Here is a 15651-nt window from a genome sequence, read left to right as displayed (position 1 = left end):
TTAACATAAGTAGAATTAATTAACTAATTAATTAGTTAACTTATTTATTTATATTAGTGAGGGAGAGGGGAGGGGCAGAGGGGGAGAGAGAGAATCTTAAGCAGGAGCCTGACACGGGGCTCGATCTCACCACCATGGGATCATAACCTGAGCCAAAATCAAGAGTCGGACACTTAACCAACTGAACCACCCAGTCATCCCAACATAAGTAGAATTTAAACATAAGTATGTACCGTAAGAGTTTTTGTTTGTTTGTTTGTTTGTTTATTTGTATTTACTCTGCAGAATTTACTCCCAGGCCATAAGTTTTTGTTTCTTCAGTTTCTTCTGGGATATCTTTTTCTTCTGTGCAACCTCCTCTTCTGGTTTAGGAACAATTTGCTCTTTTTCAGTAAGGATCATCTCAATGTGGCAGGGAGAGCTCATGTATGGGTTAATCTGACCATGAGCCCTGTACGTTCTACGCCGCATCTTGGGGGCTTTGTTCACCTGGATGTGCTCAATGACCAGAGAATCAACATCTAAACCCTTAAGTTCAGCATTACTCTCTGCATTTTTAAGCATGTGCAGTAAAAATTCAGCACTCTTCTTGGGCCACCGACCCTGTGTCCAGCCCCACTGTTTGGCCTGGGCACACCTACCAACTCCACCATTGTAGCGACGGAATGGCACACACTACTTCTGTAAAGCGACGTCTTTCAGATACTTGATGGCTTTTCGGATATGCATACCCTTGATGGCCTGGGCAGTTTCACGTGTGTTCTTAAAGTGAACACGAAAATTTGAACCTCTTGATTTACATGATTTCGTAGGGTTTTCTGGGTCAAGCGAATAGCGAACCATTTTCAGAGGTCATCTCAGGCCACTTAGGGGGAAGAGCTGTACCGTAAGAGTTTTTATCCCCTTCTCCCCCAAGAGGGGATCTTGACTTTGTTTTTAATCAAGTAGACCTACAGATAGTAACCATTTCCATTTGCAGCTTGTCATTTCACCATTTCATCATTTCCCTCTGATCGCTTGTATTCTTTGGCTTATTTTAAGAACAGATTTGAAAACTATTAAAATGAATAATAAAAAATAATGAATATAGATATGTCACTTGTAGGGGACACAAAGTTGGAAAACAACAGTTACCTCTCCAATCATCACCTTGGTTTTATTTTGTCAGATTATCTCTGGTATAAAATCATATTGATGTGCTTTAAAAGGTAAAAAATAAATCTAACCAAAAACAAAAAAAAAGGTAGCACAGGATTCCTGACTCTGCAGGTAAGGCCCATGTATTACTAAAATTAATGTGTCATAAAGCAGGACTCAGGGTGTGTCACCTCCATTTCCCCCAGGAGTTTCCCCCTGCCTCCCATCCCCCCGACCCCAGGAACAGCTCAGAATCTAGAGGATATGAGAGCCAAGTTGGCTGGATCTGGAAATAGAAAGAAGGTGGATGGTGTGGGGCTGTGGTCTTTGGAAACCAGTACTATTGTGGGCCCTCCCAGCTGCCAGGTATTGCGTTCCAGAATCAGCGGGAGTCTATGCAAGTCCAGGCAGTTTCCCTGGCAACCAAAATTAACCCAGGGGGTCTTTTCAGGCTTAGGGACATTTTTGGAGAGTTGAAATAAGAGCATCACTATGGACAAAACTCTGGAGGGAAACTAAAAAGGCATCCCAAATCAAGGCAGTTTAAAATCAAGAATATGCTCGTGAAGCAGTCTCCATGTCCATTCTTCTTTCTTTCTCTTCCCTTGCCTCTTTCCTTCACTTTTGCTAGCTACTTTGCAAATACCTTGTGGCTTCTGGAGTTCTCAAAATTTGAGGACTAGTTCTATACTGTATTAATTCTACATGCCCTTTCTGTTGAACAGATTCCTTTTTCTCATGCTTTCAAAATGATAGTGATTCCTATGAAAATTTTATAGAATTTAGTTTATTAAATATAGTGAAATAAGAAAGCAAAATTTCCTATTTGACTCTTTGCTGCATTTCTTCACAATTTGCAAACCCCGCCCCCGCTGCACTACCAAAAATGAAAGAGTAGTGTACACGTTGCTCTTTGCATGGGATTTGCATTCTCCAGAAAGAAGTGTTGCCCAGTTTGGGATCCTGCTGGGATGCCATTGGCCTTGCTTGGTGCAACCTCCTGCAGTGTACTTATTGGCCTGTAATGTAGGGTGGTGGGCTCTTTCTTAGCTTGGTGGGTTCTTCTGATGCACTGTTATTCTCCTGGCTTTTCAAGTTGGCTTCCAAACCCAGTGAGAGATAGGTGAATAAATGAACGGATGTGGAAAGGAGGTGCAGGGGCTATATAACAACTGAAGAAGAGCAAGGGCCCTGGAATCTGACAGCCAAGGACTTGGGGCCTTCCAGTTATTAGTTTGATGAGGGTGGTAAGTTTAACATATTTCTCTGAAGCCCAATTTCTTCTGTGAAATGGGACATTGAAATATCCATTCTCCTCATATTAATAAAAAGTCTTTTATTTACTAAGAGAATTGCTCCTCACAAAAGTTCATCCTGGCCCATGGCTGCTGATAGAGTGACTATATTTTTGTGGCCTTCCTAGCAATTAGCTATAGTCATCGGATTAAATTTTGTCCAGTGGAATTTGAACATAATGGGTGCGATTCTGAGCCTGGCATCTAAAAATGTTGCATGTGCATGTCTCACTCTCTTCCTCCTCCTTTCTCACAGCTGGGAAATGGTGACACCTGAAAAATCCAGTTTGGTACAGGAGCTGATGAGAGCAATCATTCTACCAGCTCCTTAGCACTCCCCTTTGTGTAACTATATGCGGAGAGAAACTTATCTGACCCCCAAGCTTTCTTTTTGTTACTATTTTTATAGTATATCTTTTTGTATCCTCTTATTTTCCTCCTTTCTGTGTCCTTCTAATTAAGGTTTTCTCTTACAGGCATTATATTTTTTTGAGTTTCTATTTAATCCAGATGGGACAATCTTTGTCTTTTAATTGTTATATTTAATATAATTATTGGCATATTTGAGCTTCTGCTTACTATCTTGTTATTGTTTTCTATTTAACTCCTCTGTTTCATGTTTCCAACATCTATTTTATATTTTAATATCCTTATTAGTTGACATGTCTATTTGTCTCCTACTTGAGATCTCCAAGGACAGATACTTTGGTTAATCCTAATAATAAGATTAGTTAAGCATTGAGTCATTTCAGACACTTTACTGAGCATTTCATGTGCATTAATCTAATAATTCATGCATCAGTTCTAGGAAGCAGAAACTATTTTTAATCCTCATTTCACAGAAAAGCATAGACACTCAATTCTCATTTTAACTTGCTCAAGGCTATCCTAGTAGGATGTGATAGAGTACAAAGTAGTTGTTCAATAAATATCTTCTAAATATCAAAGGAAAGAATGAGCCCCATAGGGCTCCCTCTCCTCCATGTTCCTTTTGCAAGTAAGTCTGTTTCACTCACTTACTTTTCTTACGGGATCAGTTTGTGGCCAATGACCATTAATGGCATTAGATGAGCTAAGGAACTGGGGTGTGAAGAAGTGAGAAGAGCTTATAAATGTGTCATTCAATTCAACAGAAAAAAAATTTGGCAAAACATTACCTCTCTGCTACCAAGATTTACCTCATTAGTCTTGCTGGGTGGTTAGGTCTGATGGTGAACTTCACGCTCCCCTGTTTCTGGGCTTTGTCTTGTTTCCATTAGCTCTTATGCATCTAGATGGCATGGTACATGCACCTCTCTCTGCCTCCTTCAAGAGTCTATCAGCAGTCCCTTGCACCTCTTCTTGTGTGACCAATTCAGAAACCGAAGTCAGGAATTCTCATTTCTTTATATCCTATCAGGCTTATCACATGTATCTTTGTCTAAATTATAGCACATGAGTTTCAGATTGCCTCCATCTCCCAAAATAGAACCTCCTGAAATCTTTCCTATCCCTGAGATGCAGACCAGACCACCTCATGAAATAGTCCCATATCAAGTGACTCAGAAAAACAAACTGGTTTCATGTGTTTATGTGTTTTCCTGCCCAAGACTCCATTAAAATTGTGGTAAAGAAATGAAAAGTGTATAAACTCCCTGCAGTGGTAAAAACACAGAAAGACTCACAAATGGACAAGGTCCTTGGGCATTTTTCTGGAAGATGAAAACAGTGGTGAGGAGAGTCATTGCAGAGTGGAGGAAATGGAGAGTTCTGAGAAGGGACAGGAACCATGGGATGAGATAGGTAACCTGCAGAATTCTGGAAAAGGTAGAAACTCAGCAATGGTGGTTACAAGACTATGGAAGTAAGATGAGAGGTTAAAGATCAACTGAGCCAAACCACCTCCTGTCCTGCATGAGAAATGCCTGCTAGCCAGGGTCTTATTTCCTTTAGGGAGAATAGAAAATCCCTCTTTAAAAAGATCTGAAAAGAACTAGGTCCATGAATTTGGGTGTTGGTATCCCATAGTAAATACCTTTGCATTCTGTGAGTTAGGAATTCTGTAGTAAAAGTTTGGCTACTCATCAACTCAGTCCATGGGCAAGTCCTCCAGTCAGCAAGTTTGCTTATGAACATAAAGCTTCCTGTTGGCTGATTTATTGTCTCTTTCTTAAGTTGGAATGGATGAGAAAGAAACTTTAGACATCCAATGAAAACTTGCAACCTGAAAGGGAAAATTATGATAAACAGGAAACTAGAATGGAAGGAAGGAAGGAAGGAAGGAAGGAAGGAAAGAAGGAAGGAAGAAAACGAAGCTTAAAAGATCCTTATTAATGCTATCAAGAACTCTGAGGCTAGGGGCGCCTGGGTGGCTCAGTTGGTTGAGCGACTGCCTTCGGCTCAGGTCATGATCCTGGAGTCCCGGGATCGAGTCCCACATCGGGCTCCCTGCTCTGCAGGGAGTCTGCTTCTCCCTCTGACCCTCTTCCCTCTCGTGCTTTCTATATCTCATTGTCTCTCTCTCTCAGGTAAATAAATAAAAAAAAAAAAACTTAAAAAAAAAAAAGAACTCTGAGGCTATTACAACCTCAAAGCAAGAGCTTCCCACAAATAGGGAACCCAATGAATAAAACAGACCCTAACTAGACAGATGACTGTGAAATGTAAGAATGCCACAAATCACAAGAAAATCTCAATAGCTTCAAGAAATAAAAAATAGTTTTAAGGAACATGCATCATCCTAGCACCAGACTCCTCATCAACATGACTGAAAGACAAAAAGCAGTGCCTTCAATATCCAAAGGGAAAGGTATTTGAAATCTAGAATTCTGTCCTGAAAAACAACCAAATAATAGTAAAAGAAAAAAAGGTATTTTCAGACATACGGGATTCAAGTTCCTTTGTGTAGTGGGTTGAATGGTGCCCTCAAAAAGGGTATGTCCAATGAGGAATTCTTAATCTCAGGAAACAAACTGAGTGTTACTGGAGTGGTTGGGGGTGGGAGGGATGGGGTGGCTGGGTGATAGACATTGGGGAGGGTATGTGCTACGGTGAGCGCTGTGAATTGTGCAAGACTGTTGAATCACAGATCTGTACTTCTGAAACAAATAATGCAACATATTTTAAGAAAAAAGAAAAAGAAGAAGATAACAGGAGAGGAAGAAAAGGGGAGTATGTCAGAGGGGGAGACGAACCAGGAGAGATGATGGACTCTGAAAAACAAACTGAGGGTTCTAGAGGGGAGGGGGGGAGGGGGATGGGTTAGCCTGGTGATGGGTATTGAGGAGGGCACGTTCTGCATGGAGCACTGGGTGTTATGCACAAACAATGAATCATGGAACACTACATCAAAAACTAATGATGTAATATATGGTGATTAACATAACAATTAAAAAAAAGGGTATGTCCATGTCCTAACACCTAGAAACTGTGAATGTGATCTTATGTGGAAAAAGGGTCTCTGCAGATGTAATTAAGTTAAACATCTCAAGATGAGATCATCCTCAGTCACCTCAGGGAGCTCTAAATACAACAACAAATGTCCTTGGAAGGTAGAAAAATAAAAGACTCCTAAGAGGAGAAGTGGCTGCCGAACCAGAGATTACAGTGATGTAGCCAAGAAAGGCTGGGAATGTCTAGAGCCACAGAAACATGAAGAGACAATGGGGTGTGCAGCGTGGCTAACACCTTCATCTTGGACTTCTGGCCCCACAACTGCAGGAAATCAGTTGCTATTGGTTTAAGCCTCCAAGTTTGTGGTGATTTGTTGTGTCAGCCACTCATATACTTAGGATATTATTTAAGGATGGGCCCTAACCAAATGGGAGAATAAGTCAAGAAGGAGGAAGAAGTAGAATCCAGGCTAGCATGATTCCAACCCTGAGAAGTAAAGGTGGGAACCCAGGACGACAGTCAGCAACTAGCCCGGAGAACCGGCCATGAAGCAAGAGAATCACGAACTCCAAGAGAAAGGCAGTGACTCACTTGATACCACCCATGCAACGCCGGGGAGAACATAAGGATGCATGAAAGACACATGATGCGGGGCACGTGGGTGGCTCAGTCAGTTAAGCATCTGCCCTCAGCTCAGGTCATGATCTCAGGGTCCTGGGATAGAGTCCCACATCAGGTTCCTTGCTCAGCGGGGAGCCTGCTTCTCCCTCCACCTGACACTCCCCCTGTTTGTGCGTGTGCGCTCTCTCTCTGACAAATAAATAAATAAAATCTTAAAAAAAAAAAAACATGCAAGAAAAAAAGAAATAGGAAAAATCAAAACCTCTAACAGAAATGAAATATGATCACAGTACCCTGCTTAGCTATGCAGTCAATATTTGAGGCATTGTAATGATGCAGTCCCTGCTTGTGTGTTTCCAATGATCAGATTCAAGCTATCTGTAAAGCAAGAAAGACTTAAATAAGGTTCTGAAAAACACAAACTACAACAAATTGAAGTGGGAATAGATAAATTAGGAAAATAGAAGGATTGGAAGAACCTAGAAAGAAATGATGGGAGGTAATCATAACTTAAATGTAAACAGGGTAATCAATTGCAATTTATGGTGAATGGAATGATAGATAAAGATGAGGTGAGAATACGGTATTTAAAGTTACAGGTATTACCAAGGAAAAAACTAAATATAGAAATATGGTTATATTCTAGGGATGGAAGAGAGAAGATTGTAGTATTAAGTCCTCACTTGCCATATCAGGTAATCAATAGATAATGTATAAAATTGATCAACTAAGAAATAGCTATGTACACATATACTTAGATATAATCAGTTAATTGATAGAACAAATAAAACCAGAAAGAGTCAAAATAAGTAAAAATAATTCCCTCTGGGTTATAGCGTGTGGATGATAAGGGGTGGCCCAAAAGACTATTTGCTTTCATACTAAGTCCTTGGGCCCCACTTCATGTTCTAACTATGTCCATGTATTACAATTTACAATGTTTAATGTTTCTGTAAAGTAATTCTGAGCTTCCATTTAGGATGGAGAAGTCCTGAGAAAAGTGTCCTCCATCTTTACAACTATAACAAACAACACTGAAACCCTCTGCTAGTTCACATTTCTTGAACCCATCAGGGAGCTGTAACTAATCTGAAACCTAAGGAAAGATGGGCATTTTCAGGAAGTTATGGGATCTGAGCACTTACTTAGCTGTGGCAAATGTGCAAAGCCAAGCAAGCCTTTAAGAAGTTGGTGAAGACCCACTGTGGGCTAGCAAGGGAGCAGAGGGTCCCAGGGAGCCACAGGGGAATTTACCCTCATTTGCAAAACATCCATGGACAATGCATGGAACTTACAGGAAAGACCAAAGCCTGGGCAAGGGGCTGGGGAAGCCCTCTCTCCTGGTGGAAAGGGAGAAGAGTAGCTTGTGTGGGAAATATCCTTTGCCCTGTCTGCCTATGGCACAAAAGCCTGAAGCCCCCAGGGGAAAGGCCGCAAACCTGGTCACTCCCCATGCACGGCTGAAGACCCAGTGAAGCTGGGGAAGAGAAGAGGAGAGGAAGCAAAGCTGAAGTCCTCTACCCAGAGAAAGAGGCAGGAGTTCACTCTGGGGGTGAATCAGTCAAGATCCCTGAAACGCCAGGACGGCAGGGTTCCTAGGGAGGCCCTGCCCCAGTGACCTGCTTGCCCAGCCTCCACTTAAGTCCGAAGCTGAACTCCAGGGTGTGTATGCCCTCCCTCTGCTCCACCAGCAGCTACCGAGTGTCCAGTAACAAGAAATTGTCTCCAGTGGATTGGGAACAAGAGCGTGGAGAAAGAACCCTCAGAGGCACAGGAGCAAAGACCCCGCAAGCTAGGGTCGAGAGAAGTCAACCACACCCAGTCAACCTACACCCACCCTAGACACAAAACAATGCTAGAGGAGTTTGGGCTCCCAAGGTGTTTGAGGGCAAAGCAAAACCGAAGCTCAGTGTTACTCCTGCCTAACTTGATTCACCCACACAAATTGAAGCCTAGTTAACAAAAAGAAAAGGAGGTGCCTAAGCGCTCCTTCCCTTAAGCATCTGACTCTTGACTCCGGCTCAGGTCATGATCTCAGGGTCATGAGATCCAGCCCTGCCTAGGACTCCTGCTCAGTGTGGAGTCTGCTTGAGGTTCTCCCTCTCCCTCTGCCCCTCCCCCTCTCTAAATAAATAAACAAACAAAATTTAAAAAACTAAAAAAAAAAAGTGTTTTCATTTCCAGCCTTAAACACTATTAAATGTGTTGCTATGAGTTACACTCTTGAACTTTTCTTCTTCTTCTGGGCTCTTTCACCATCGACTGGCCTTGCTGATGGTCACATGGTCTGGTGCTGGGAGGTTCAGGGTGCCGTAGGAAAATGGCACCGCGGGGATCAGCCACACTTAAGTTCATATTATTAGGGGCCTTGGACAGGCCACTTAACTTCACACATCACTTTCTTTATCTATAAAGTGAAGGCTTTCAACCCACTTCAAAGGGTTTTTATAATAATGAAATGACTTACTGCAAGTAAAGAACTGAGCACTCGAAATCACTGGTGTACATAGAAAATGAGCTGATTGTTTAATCATGGTTCCGGGACCTACGGACAGATCTTCTTTAGGCTCTGCGCTTAGGAGTCCCTCACTGCTTCTTACTCTCTAGTTCAGGGGCTCTAAATGGCAGCATAGTAGAAAATGAGGAAAAGATTGCTTTTTTGTTGTTACAGCAGTTGGTGTATGAAGGGGATCCTACTCTCAGTCAGTAGATGGGAGTCAGGGGTGTTGGATTTCCTGCCCAGGAGAGAGAAACCACACCATGAAATGTTCTCCCTCCTGCATTTGGCACGAGGCTTGAATGTGTTGCTGAACATTCCTGTAACTGAAAATCCTGGTTATAATTCTTTGAGCTAAGAAGGTCACTCCGTTTGATCTATAAAGGCAAAGTATTCTTAGCACTGTTTTTTATATGTAATTGATTTTGCCAAGAATGCACCCACAGTGGAATTTCAAAACTTTACTAAGGGGTCTTAACTACTTTGGCAATGATGTCGCTGATGGCATGGAAGCCTTAGATGTGACATTGCCAAAACAAAACACTTGGGCCAAGCTTTTTTGTAGCTACTGCCTTCATGGCACTATCATGTCTAAGTGTGAGCATACACCACTTCGGGTGAAGTCAGGCCTGAACACTTACATATGAAGATGCATAGTTGCTATAAATTACTTTTGTTTTTTCATTTCTATGCATTTTTTGGTGCTATGTGCATGGGTGGGTTACATTTTCTATAAATGATCTAAGATGTTCAAGGAAGTGTTACAAAATGTTACTTATTTAAAAAGGTCTGGAGTCTGATGGCTATAACCCCAGTTCTGATTGCTCATCTAGGTTGTCCTGGGTTTGTGTGCTTTGGTGCTGAGAGTGTCCACAGGAAGACTGATTTTAAAAAATACAGACTTTTGTCCTGTATCCTCACACTTCTGCTTTGTGGCCTAGGAATCTTCAGCTTTAATAGGCACTTGATTGAGGACTCTTCCTAGTAGACTGTGAGAAACGGTGCCCAGCGTCTTACACTTCATCTTATCCTGTTGCTTCTCTTGGGAGACAGACAGACTGCAAACAGCCTCATGCAGCTCTCTCCTGCCAGTTCTAATCCTCACCCCTCTTCCCACTCACCTTCCCTCAACTTACTTCTGGCCCCAGCGAGTTGGCCAAAAGCTCTACTTTAGGACAGGATTGTCCTTTGAGAGCTGAAAGCAGGACTGAAGATGGAAGATGAATCAGACAGCAAGAAAACTTTGCAAAGTGGGGCACCTGGGTGGCTCCGTCGGTTAAGCACCTGCCTTCGGCTCAGGTCATGATCCCAGGGTCCTGGGATCGAGCCCCGCATCGGGCTCCGTGCTCAGCGGGGAGCCTGCTTCTCCCTCTGCCCCCTGCTCATATGCTCTCTCTCACTGTTTTTCTCTCTCTCAAATACATGAATAAAATCTTAAAAGAAAAAAAACTTTGCAAAGATCTGAAGTGTCTAATTAAAGAGGGTGTAAAACTCCTTTTACATTTTAACAAAGTTTTACAAGACTTATAGAAGTAAATAAAGCAGAAGCTGAATGAAACAATATTAGAAAGTCTGACCAAGATCAGAGTAGGGAATTTATTGAAAAAATTCCTAAAGCTCCTTATCACTGAAGCTATTCAAACCCAACTAAAGAAATGATTTGGATCACTAAGCTTTGTGAGGTAAAAAGTGTCAGCATCTATTTTTCCCACATAAAACACAAATATATTCTTTTCAAAAAATATGTAACTGCTGACATTAATGGTCATACTCAACAAGTATTTAAAATTTGTCCCTGAAGTTTAACTCACAGAGACTTGAAAATGCTTAAGAGAAAAAAGCCCCAGGTGGAGAAGGAAAGGGGTCATTCATGTGTCCTGTTTAGTCTGTATGAGGTCAACTTGAGACATATGAAAAAAGGGATAATAATCATAATAATAGCAACTATTATTTATTGGGCCTTATTAGACTGGCACCTACACTGAGAACGTTATCATGTCTCATTTATTCTGCCTCATGAATACTTATTGGTTCTAAATAAATAACAAATTGTAATTATTCATGATTAAATAGAAATATTAAATATTATTAATATGTTAATGTTTGGTTATATGTTATTAAATATTTTATTAATAAAGTTGCTACAAAACTAATTAAACAATACTCTAAATAAGTATTGATTGAGCATCACGGGCCACATCCCTTTTTAGGCACCAAGATATATCAGTGAACGAAACAGACAATATTCCTTCAACCTATGGAATCTGTATTCTGCACAACACATTTAAGGAGGGAATATTATTATCTCAGTGAAACATGACACTGAGAATTAGAGTCATCCAGGGCTTTGCCTAAGGGCAGAGGCATGTTAGTGACAGAGCAGAATTTGGAAGCCGCTTCTGCCTGGTCCCAGGGCTGGTTCTTAATCAGTTGTCTACACTGCTGTCACGGATGTGCACCTTCTATTCACACACTCAGCCCAGGGTAGCAAGAGTAAGGCTGCCTAATGTATGCAGGACCCCTTTTCAGTTCCAAGAAAGACCTCCCTTGATGCCGCTATTAAACATAAACAGACCCCAGAACACAGCCTCAATATCCGCCACAGGACTAAGGCCATTTTCTGGTCTAAACTTCCTGCTCAGTTGCTTCCATATCACTCCAGCCAAAGTGTCTGAGAAATTGGGGAGAGAGAGAGATGGGGGAACTGTGTTTCCGTGCCCCAGGGATCTCATGGGAGTGTGGGAGAAATCCACATAGCATGGTGCCTAGATCACAGAATGTCACTTTAAAGTTTCTTTTCTTCTGAAAGTCTTTGAGAAATTGGGACATGTACAAAATGGGCGAAGCTGCCAGTGGCTTTTCATTTTTTTGAACATGTCTGTTATTTGTTTTAATTAAAGTGACAAGAGAGAACGACACTGAAAAACAAAACCATTTATTTCAAAGGTAACCAACACCAGTTTTTGTGAGCAATTCTCACCGTGTAGCTGAAACAACTTGCCTTAAAATCTGGGGGAAATTTCACGTGTAAATCCCTACCCACCACTTCAAACCATGAGTATTGCCAAGAAGGATGTGAAATGCTCTCCCTGATAAGATTTTTATAGATTTTTTTTAATAGAAGTAACAGAGGAGAGAGCGATGCTTCCTCAAAGGCCTGCCAACCTCAGGAAAATGAAACATTTTCTTCCCCAGCTCTTCCCTCCAAAAATAATGATTGTGATTCTTGAATATCTATTCTGATGCCAGTTAAGTTTTAATGGATAAAATCCCCCTGAATTAGATAACTTTAAAAAATGATAATTGTTCTGGTTTTTTAAAGATCCCACAATGGAGCACAATCCGCATGTTGTCATCTCTCCACCATTCATACACTCCGGAGCTTCTCAGAGGAGGCTCAGAGGCTGCCGCAGCAGTGGTCCCCAGCACACCCTGCGGAGGATCAGTTTCTTCAAAGTGGGGACAAGCCAGGTGAAAGCCAGGGACAAAGTCCTGGGGCAGACTTAGAAGGCATGCGTTCATGAGAGAGTTGAGATGGTGCATTGAGTCATTTATAAGATTGTGTGCCTGTGTCCTTCTCTGGGAGACTCTGTAGAGAGCCCAGGACAGATCTGGAGCAAAGAGTACTCCCAAGATGATGACAAAACCATTCCATTTTCCTAAAGTTACAGACCCATGCCCAATGAGGCCAGTTTTCAACTGCTAAAGTGAAGCAGGACATTGGGGCAAATTGGGGTCTCATTTGCTGATTTGCATCAATTCTGTGCCTGGTCTGGCCTAGGGAGACCGATGGAATCTTGAAGGAACCCACGTATGGTAGATTGAAGTTGGAGCTGGATTAGGGTTTGAATTCTTTTGTTTACAAGTTATATAACCTTGGGCAAGGCACTCGATGTTTCTGAACCCATTTCTCCATCTAATATTAAACTCATCACTTGTTAAATATGAAACAAATCTTTAAAAATGCTTACGTAGTGCAGCCCTTACAGATTATAACCACCCTACCCATTAGAAAGCTGTAGACTGTTGAATCTCACCTAATAAATCATCTTGTGTTCATCATCCAATTGGTGATGAATTTAAGATTCAAAGTTGGATCTCTGCCCAATGGGGAGTGGAGGGCAAAGGCTCTGGAATTGCAGAGAACTATGTTAGAATTCTCTTTCTGCAATTTGCTAAATATATTATTTTGAGCAAATTAGGTAGTCTTTTAAGTCTCTGTTTTCCTCTCTGGAAAATGGGTATAATCATAGTACTTCACAGGTTTATTAGGAAGATTCAACGAGGTGTTACAGGCAAGACTTTGGCACATGGCTTGACAGACGATGAGCAACACATTTTTGGTAAAATAAAGATATACCGTTATTCTGGTAAAAGGTGGGAGGTGACCTAGGACCAAATATAAAGTGTAATCACACAAGAGAGGCAGGAAAGAGCAAGTAGTCATGGTGTTGGGTGAAGAAACAGGGATGAGGACCTGAGTGCCAGACACACAGGGGTCAGACAAGAAACATGCTCTGCAGGGAAAGAGGCTCTATTGGGCTGTGGTCTTCTGGGTTCTCACCCACATTTCCGTTCACATTTCCTAGGCTGAGTTCCAGGACCTCTGCTGTGCACTGTGGGTTCCACTGTAGACGCGGCAGCCTTACTTCTGCCTTCACCCTTGAGACTGTTGATCAAGTAGGGAGAAGTTCAATGAGCAATTCTAATTAAACATGGCAGGTGGTTTAGGTGGGAAATGCTTGCACATGTCAAAGAGGGGATGGCTTGAAGGCTTGTTGGGCTCTTTGTATGGAAAACCCTCCAGCTTGGTGACCCTCCTGGCTGGAATTATACCTATCAGGAGCCCTGTGCTATAAACTGGTGTTGGCAACACAGGATTATCAAATAAACTCGCTCATGTAGCTCAAATTCATGCCCAATTTATTCATTAACAAGACCCTGTGCTTAGAGGTCAGAGTTCAGAAAGGCCAGGCCATTCACTGTAACCTAAGCATGTTAGTTTAGACCAGAGGCTTCCTAAAATTTTCCATGCCATGGTTGCTTTTGCAGCATGGGGATGCCTGTGAATTCCCTAGAATAATGCTTTGAAATGAATAAAATAAGATACATAGAATTGCAAAGGTATTCAATTGTATTGAAATATAGTCATCAAAATATTAAAAACACATTTGTAATATAATATGTGCTTCTTGTTAATAAGATAATGAGAACTAGCTGTGAATCCGATGATTACTGTAATTTCAAAATAGCGTTGAGCATCAATGATTATTTGAGATCTCCTCAACAATTCTAATATGATTGGAAAAGTATTGTGATTTTCTGTTAGAGACAAAGTCACAGTTACTACTTATCCTACCGTGGTTCGTTGCCAACAAAGAAATGCTACATTTCAGTTAAAGTTAGTGAAAATGGCACTTCTCTTTTTGCCCAGCCAAGTTCACAGACACTGAATTCTCAGTGTAAACTTGAAGAGGTGTGGACCCCAGGTCAAGAAACTTTATTAAGACACAGAGAGCAATAAGGCCATGACAAAGACTCTCACAATCAGTGGTTCATATAGAAGTAAATTATGTCCTAATATCCCTCTGCTAAAATATTTACTTCAAGAAAGAAAACAAGGCAAAGGGCCAATATTAGTCTGTTCAGGCTGCCCTAACAGAATACCACAGACCAGCAGGCTTAAGCAACAGAAATTTATTTCTCACAGTTCTGGAGGCTGAAATTCCCAGACCAAGGTGCTGGCAGGATTGGTTTCTGGTGAGGCCTCTCCTTGGCTTGCACATGGCTGCCTTCTCTCTGTGTCCTCAGATGGCCTTTCCTCGGTGCACGCTTTTCTGGTGGCCCTTCCTCTTCTTATATAGGCACCAGTCCTATTAGATCAGGGCCCACCCTTCAGACTTCATTTAACCATAACATGATCTTACAGGTCCTACCTCCAAATATAGTCACATTGGGGGGTTAGAGTCTCAGCGTATGAATCTGGTAGGATACAGTTCAGTCCCTAAGAAGACCACAGGGCAGATATGATTAATAGGTAGCCCACAGTCAGAATCAGCCCCCAATGAGATTTACATGTCTTCACAATGTTAGCCCACACAGTGATTTTAAACTCTATAAGTTAATTTTATACATTAAAAAAAAAACTGGGATTTCTCAGACTAATAGGTTGGATTTCCAACTCCTCTGGACTTGAGAACACTGGGCCCAAATTCCTGTATCTCACAAGGCTACAGTCACCAAAGTAGGGTAACAACGATCCTGTTTATACCAGGCTGGCCTTGCTCTTGTAGATACCGACCCGGGCCTGTCGGTAATAGGGAATGCAGCCCAGGGACAGACAGTACTATTGGGAAATCTAAGAGTCTCCTGTGATGCCCAGAACAGCCCCCTGATCAGCAGGGAGGAAGAACAAAAAGTGAGATATGTACAGTTTGATTTAATAAACCTTTTAAAGGCTTTGGCCCGTGAAGATGGGGGGGTGGGAGAAGAGGGTAAATCAAACATCCACAGTCTTATCTCATTACTCAGTGCTGTTAACAGCACTACATCTCTCAATCTTCTCTATTATTGTCCTAAATCAAACAAGAGAGGATATTGTCCCAAACAACATATATGTGGAATGGATAGGGTTGTACAAGACACAAAAGTAATCTTTAGAAGAAGAGAAAATAGCTCAGGCTTGATTTTGTGAAGGTAGATACAGAAAGTGGATCATCTTCTTAAATC

General features: G+C 41.7%; 1 pseudogene; it reads right to left on the bottom strand.

Moving 5' to 3' along the window:
• Window positions 1-288: 288 nt before the first annotated feature.
• LOC118356000 lies at window positions 289-855 on the bottom strand (annotated as a pseudogene).
• Window positions 856-15651: the final 14796 nt, after the last annotated feature.

Source organism: Zalophus californianus, chromosome 1, assembly GCF_009762305.2.
Source record: "Zalophus californianus isolate mZalCal1 chromosome 1, mZalCal1.pri.v2, whole genome shotgun sequence".
In the NCBI taxonomy this organism is placed as follows: Eukaryota; Metazoa; Chordata; class Mammalia; order Carnivora; family Otariidae; genus Zalophus; species Zalophus californianus.
This window is presented reverse-complemented; position numbering and strand designations above follow the sequence as displayed.